At 41.9% G+C, this 7,403-nt stretch overlaps 1 non-coding gene across 1 annotated transcript; it reads right to left on the reverse strand.

Moving 5' to 3' along the window:
• Positions 1–301: 301 nt before the first annotated feature.
• On the reverse strand, positions 302–431 carry LOC115029607. The gene has a single exon (XR_003835176.1). It is a non-coding gene; the product is annotated as a small nucleolar RNA SNORA75 (small nucleolar RNA).
• Positions 432–7,403: the final 6,972 nt, after the last annotated feature.

The raw sequence follows: 7,403 nt of genomic DNA on the forward strand, positions 1-7,403 counted from the left end.
TTGGTTATTTAGCTTTGGAAATTTTACTTGTAATGTTTCTTAAATCATTTCCCCTTTTCGGTCTTGTTATTTGATTGGTCAGCATGTGAATTTAGTGTCTAGTCTTCTGATTTACATCCCCACCTTTTCTACTTCTGTATCTTTTTGTTTTTCCTTTTTAAAAAAAATTTTTTTTATTAATTTCCCACCCATTTTAAATTAAGTAAGCACATTTTAAAGTGACACAATATGCACCAAGTCACTCACATAGAGTGACCACACAGAAAGTACTCTTTAGGTCAAGAAAAGACCCAGTATCTCAGAATGCTTCACACAACAGCCAAATATACCTCTGCAAAACCAGAAGATATGTGCTAGTTCTGTGACCCCTCTCCTCTTGTGCGAATCCATAATCTGCCACCGGTTGACAGAAAGGGGCTCAGTGAGAAGACCTTTTTGGTTTTCTTATTCTCCTTTGTCCTCCCTGGAGGTTATTCTCTAATTTTATTTTTATATTCATATTTAAGAGTTTTTAAAGTCTTATTCATTTTTATTTTATGTGAGAGCATTTTGCTCACATGTATTTGTGAACCATCTGTGTGCCTGGTGCCTGAGGAGATCAGAGGAGAGTATTGGAGTCATGCATGGTTGTAAGCCACCAGATGGGTGGTAGGACTGGAACTCGGGACCTCAGTTAAGAGCAATGTGTGCTCTCAACAACTGCTGAGCCATCTCTCCAGCCCTGCTATTTAATTTTTAATGTGTGCAATTAATAATATTTTAAAGTCTTTTCTTACTTTTTGAAATCCTAAATATTTATTTTATTTTAAATTGTATGTGTATATTTGTGCCTTTGCCCATGAGTACAGGTGCCCACAGGCGTAAGACCCCTAGATCTGCAGTTACTGGCAGCTGTGGCACCCAGTGTGAATGCTGGGAGATGAACTTGTGTCTTTTGCATGTACTTGTAACCTCTGACCCACCTCTTTGGTCGCACATGCTTTGAAATCTTAAAAATAATTACTGTATCTCTTAAGGTGTTAAGGGCTTCACACATGTGACCCTAGTGGCCTACCACTAGACTGTATTCTGAAACCTATTATTTTTATGGTTGATTATTTATTTACTATTCTTGTTCTTTTTGATTACTTACTATATAGTTCCACATTTATTGACACAATAATTTATCTCTCATTGGCTCATGGGTGTTTGGGTCTTCTTGTTGTATGTTTTGGGTTGTAACATTTTTATTATACTGTGTTGCATTAGGTTATTTTCATTCCAGTATATAACATATATTGAAAATATTCCCTTCCACCCTTCCTTTTTTTTCTTTAATTGGACCTCTTTGTTTCCTAGACAGGGCGGTTTCTCTTCTCCTTTCATGCCTTATGCAGGCATATATTATGTATATCTGAAAAGTTTACAATCAATAGATGAGCAGTAAAGTGAACTCTGTCCCACTTAGACTGCCTCAATTCACTCAATGTGATCATCTCCAGCTGCAGTCATTTTCCTGCAATTTGTTTGGTTTTATTCCTTAAGGCTGAAATAGTCCATTGTATACTGTATCACATTTTCTTTATCCACTCCTCTGTTTATGCCTAAGTGGATTCCACAGCTTTTCTATTGTGAATAATGCTGTTGTAAGGATCTCTGATACTTCCTCTGACACACTGAAGTATCTCTGTGGTAGGTAACTTGGAGTTACAGCATAAAAGCTGTACCTCACTCCATAAAATACTGGTTATAGACATGCAAACCATTGTTGGCATATATGGTCTTTCATACTTGCACTTACTTTACAGGCATTCTTTGAAGAAGTTCAGTAGACGGGTAGTCTGCCATGCCTATAGAAGAAGAAACTGAGGCTTGGTCAGTCCATATACCACATGAAGGCTTCTTGGCCCACTACAGGAAGACTAAGCTTAGTCTATTTGCCATGAGTGTTGGGAAGATGTTGACATTCCTTTAATCGAACTGGGGTGAGTTCACTGGAGAAAGAGCTTTGAGCTCCTCTCTGTAAGTCAGCTCTGGTTCCCAATACACCGGAAGCCAGGTGGACGAGGGAGTCAAGGGAGCAAGAATGGGTTTCATCTTGAGTGTGTTTTCTGTTTGAGTTTTCTGTTTGCTCTTCTACTCTCACCTCTCTTTAGAGTCCTGTTTTTGCTGTCCTCCAAAACAAACCTCTGGACCACATTTTAGAGAACAGGCAGGAGACCTGAAGTTCTAATTTGTTGGCCTTGTGCTTGTTTTCTGTCTAGCTGTAACCAGCATCGATTCTCAAGACTCTGGTATCCCTAGTGTCATCTTACCTTTTGCACCACCATCTTGGATGAGGTCGTCTTCAATCAGCTACATAAATATGCTTCACCCATGTCTTTCCATGCTATTATCTCCCCTATTATTTATTTCTTTTATTGTTATGATTTGTTTGCCTAAATTTCCATTACGTTTAATGGAATTTCAAAAATCAAGACTGTCCAGTTAGTCTTCTTTGTGTCATAATTAACTCCTTCCCCTATACACACATGCTTATGACCTTTCAGAGGTAACCCTGTTGTACCAGATTTCTTTAAGTTGATGTAAATAGATAACGTTCAATGTCTCTGTTTTTAAGGCAAATACCCGAGGTAATCACCTGAGAAAGAGAACATTTTTTTTATTTTGGCTCAGTTTTGGAGGCTTCAGCCCATGGTCAGTTGGTTTGTGGCCGTTGGGCCAGGGTCAATTTATGGTGGGAGCAAGCTACTTACTTCCTGTGGCCCAGAAGGAAAGGTAGAGACAGATGTGAGGGCCGTCTTCCCCTGTGCTGTGTCCCACTGATTAGAGGACTGCCTATTAGATGTGGACCTCACCCAACAGCAGTGAGTTGTGAACTAAATCTTTAACATGTGCATCTTTGGGGGAACATCTCAGATCTGACCTATAGCACCCCCCCCCACCACCAATTATTTTAGAATCCATCCCTCTAGGAACAATTAGAAATCTGTGTAAAATGCAACAAGCTTCTTTTCAATGTATTAGTCTGCTAAGTCTATGTAAGAGTTCTGGGTAAATCTTCGCAGTTGGTAGTTCACATTTGTGATCAGTGTTTATTTTTCTCTCTAGTGGCCTAAACTATTGTTCTGTCTCACTGTTTTTCCCAACTGCCGAATCCCTACCCTGCCTAGCAGTTACACAGAGAGAGCTCTGATTTCATTAAGTAGTGTTGTTTTTAATTACTGCTTCTTTCAGACAGTACTAAGCCCCACCCCCACACTCCTCACCGCCTCCATTTCACCACACTATGATGGCTTACAAGAGGAAAGTCACCGACCCCACCCCCACCCCCCATAGTGCTTCGTGCTGAGAGCAGAGGGACATCTAGGACACTTGCCAACCTTTATCTTGTATCAAGTACGGCATAAGCATTTGCATGGTCCTCATCCTTACAGAAACCCCACAGAAAAGAACCATTCCCTTCTGACTGGCTAGTTAAATCTGAGGTAGAGAGGTCAAGGAACCTTCCTGCAACTATTGCATATTCTATAACCTATATTGCATACTAAGTGTCACCTCAGGACCAGGCCTGAAGTCCTGCTCCCCCTACCACCATCTGACAGCTCCCCTCCTTCTCAGAGCTGATCTAGAGCCTGCACCTTGCAGGCATACACAAGCAAGTATCTTATCTAATTTTCGTATAGATTTTTAATTTGGATTAAATATTGTCATGGAATCCCAGCCGTATCCTGATGACATGTGAACACTAATTCTGTCCTCTTTGAAAGGTATGCATTCAGCTTGCTGGGCAAAAGTATCTGTCTCTTTAGGGGCATTAGAGTCTGGTAAGGGACAGAAGGAGACAAAGTATCAATAAGCATTCTATCTGAAATCCAGAACCCCTCCTGGATCTTGTGACAACAGAAGTATTATAATGACATAAAGCTTACAATTTTGGCTTAATTTCCTTCTCTGTAGCTCACCACTCCTGTATTTTAAAATCAACAGTGTCTCTGTGATATGAGAATGGAGCGGCACTGCGTTTCCAGGTGGAATGAGAGCCAGGGATGTTTGGTTTGTAACGGAAAGATGTGAATCCCTAGGTCTAAGAAGAGCTCAGCGGGCGCTCAGAGACAGACCACGCTGATTTCTTTAAGAAAGGCTGCCAATGGGAGCGAGGGTGGTGACGCAATGCTGATATTTTAGTAGCATTCTAAGAGAAGGGAAGAGGTGGGGTTTCTCTGGAGCCAGATGACCTCATAATTAGTTCTCACACAGGCTGCTTAAAGCAATTATGGTGAAACCAAATGTCATTACTTTCTTCTGCCCCATCCGATGAAAGCTTCAACCCCACTCCCTCAGCCCCACAGGGCCCTTGGCTGGCCATTATTCCCAAACACCGTGGCCACTGCTGTCACCTTTGTTTGCAGGCTGCAACTGTCACTGTGTAAAATAAGAAGCGTGGGGGCAATACTGCACACCTCTCCGCCTCACTACTTCAGAGGCACCTAGCAACCTTGTCTCCAGGCAGGCAGCGCTCGTCTTCCTGGTAGTTTATTGCCCACGCACAGGCAGAGGCGGTACGCTCTGCAAATAGCCTATCTCTTGGCTGACGCCAGCTTGGCAGTGGGGTGGTGGTGTCATTTGGTGCCCTTAGGGACATTTGGTTCTTGTTCTAGGAAGACTGAGGCAAAGCAATAACTATTTCCCCAAAGCTGTTTGTGGAACCAGAAGTTAGGTCAAGTAGTTCTCTGTCTGAGGTTGGATAGTCTGAAATCAAAAAGAATGGGTTTCAACCTTTATTTTGTTTTGTTTTATTTTCCCCAGTGCTTGGTACATTTATGTCACGAATCATCCAGAATATTCTAAAGGGTATTGAAAACATGTTTTCTAGGTGTATGCAGGCAATGGGTAACTCTCCTGGCCGGTTTTGCATTAAGCAACTCCTTAACGATGATGCATGCCAGCTATTCCCATATCTGCTTCTATCTTGAAGGGAAAAGAACCTGCTGTGGGTTTTCCAACCAGGGGACCTTCCATTGCAGGCTTGTCTATTGGACCACATCCCTGTACAGCTGCTTAGACTCTAATCCATTGAAACTCATTCCATTTCTAGACTAGGATGCTTGCACCATCTTCTGTTTCTAAACTTCTTGTATTTAAAGATTTATTTATCTATTTATCTATTTATTTAATGCATATGAGTACACCACTATTGCTCTCTTTGGACACACCAGAAGAGGGCATCAGACCCCACTACAGATGGTTGTGAGCCATCACGTGGCTGCTGGGAACTGAACTCAGGACCTCTGGAAGAGCAGTCAGAGCACTTATCCGCTGAGTCATCTTTCCAGCCCCGTATTTAAAGTTTTGTTTACACACTTATACACACACATACCCCATGTATGTGTATGTTTTTATGTATGTGTGTACTGTGTGTGTGTGTATGTGTGTCTATATGGTGTATGTGTGTTTATATGTGTGTGTATGGTGTGTGTTTGTATGTGCATGTGTACGTGTATGTGTGTGTGTGTATGGTGTGTGTGTATGTGTGTATGTGTGTGTGTATGGTGTGTGTATGTTTGTATATGTGTGTGTGTTTGTATATGTGTGTGTACGTGTGTGTGTGTATGGGTGTGTGTGTGTGTATGGTGTATGTGTGTGTTTTCATGTGTGTACAGTATGTGTGTGTGTGTTTGTATGTGTGTATGTGTGTGTACAGTGTATGTATGGTGTGTGTGTATGTGTGTCTATATGGTATGTGTGTATGTGTGTGTATGTGTGTGTGTATGGTGTGTGTGTATGTGTGTGTATGTGTGTGTGTATGGTGTGTGTGTATGTGTGTGTATGTGTGTATGTGTGTGTGTTTGTGTGTGTGTACAGTGTATGTATGTGTGTATGTGTGTCTATATGGTGTGTGTGTATGTGTGTGTATGGTGTGTGTGTATGTGTGTCTATATGGTATGTATGTATGTGTGTGTATGGTGTGTGTGTATGCGTATATGTGTGTGTATATGTGTGTGTATGTGTGTGTGTATGGTGTGTATGTATGCGTATGTGTGTGTGTGTGTATATGGTGTGTATGTATGCGTATGTGTGTGTGTGTGTATGTGTGTGTGTATGGTGTGTATGTATGCGTATGTGTGTGTATGTGTGTGTGTATACAGTTTGTGTGTGTGTGTGTACAGTATGTGTGTGTGTATAGGTCAGAGGACAACCTTGGGCATTGCTCTTGGGTCCCAGGATTGAACTTAGGTCATCAGACTTGGCAGCTGGTGCCATAACCCAATGACCCATCTCTCCTAACCCACTTCTTGTTATTATATTTTTATCTGCATTTCAAAGACTTTCTCCAGCAAGGAGCCCAGGATAATGAAAGCCGGACCTCTTTGGGAGGGAAACAAAACTATTGTGATTGATCAAAGGATGGAAGGTCTCAGGTTTCTAGGAGTATAAAGGTTTGGGGGTGGGGGTAGGGGTGATGCGTGGAAAAAAAATAAGTGCTTCTGGGTAGAGGGATGATGTAAAGAGATCAGAAAGGGAAAATGTTTTAGCCTTCATTCACTCACAAAATTATTATTGAATCCCTACCACCTGCCAAGCCTCCAGCTAGCAAGAGAGGCAGCTAAGAATAAGAAACCTTATTGATGAGCAAGCGAGACCAAACTGGAGAGGGGCCACGAAACAGGAGCAGTGGCTGATTCGATGTATCACATCTCCTTGCAAATGTTTTGGGATCTCCAGTGGGGATAGGATTTCTCCAGTGGGATGAAGGGAAATGATGGAAGTTGATTATTTTGTTGATTTGGTGTTTTGAGACAGGGTTTCACTGTACAGCGTGCAGCCGGAGCTGGCCAGTCACGGAATGGACCAGGCTAACCTCTCATTCACAGAGCTCAGCCTGCATTTGCCTCCTGAGTGTTAAGGTTAAAGGTGTGCAGCGCCATGCCAGATCAGCAGGGAACATTTACGTCATTTTATTTTTAATAATGGTTCTATCTAAAATGTGCCTATAAGAACTCAGCACCTACCTCATGAGAGCCAGTGGGCACCGTCTGCAGCAGGTAATAGGGTGGCAACACTAACAAGTGTAGCTGTGTCTAAGTAGCCATGCCAAGGAGTTTGGAATCACAGCACCAAGCAGGAAAACTTGAAAGACTAATCAGTGAATTTGTTTTACTGCTTACATATTTTTATTTTACTCATTAAAAGTTTCCTAACCTTTATTTTTCTGTATCGTAGGATCTTTAGAAAATGTTTTAAATGATTTCTTTTATGTGCCTTGGTGTTATACTTGCATATAGGACTCTGTAAGGGTCTCAGATCCCCCTGGAACTGGAGTTATAGAATGTTATGAACAGTCATGTAGATGCTGGGAATTGAACCTAGGTCCTCTGGAAGAGCAGCCCGTGCTCTTAACTGCGGAGCCATCTGTCCAGCCC

Source organism: Mus caroli, chromosome 16 (assembly GCF_900094665.2).
Source record: "Mus caroli chromosome 16, CAROLI_EIJ_v1.1, whole genome shotgun sequence".
Lineage (NCBI taxonomy): Eukaryota > Metazoa > Chordata > Mammalia > Rodentia > Muridae > Mus > Mus caroli.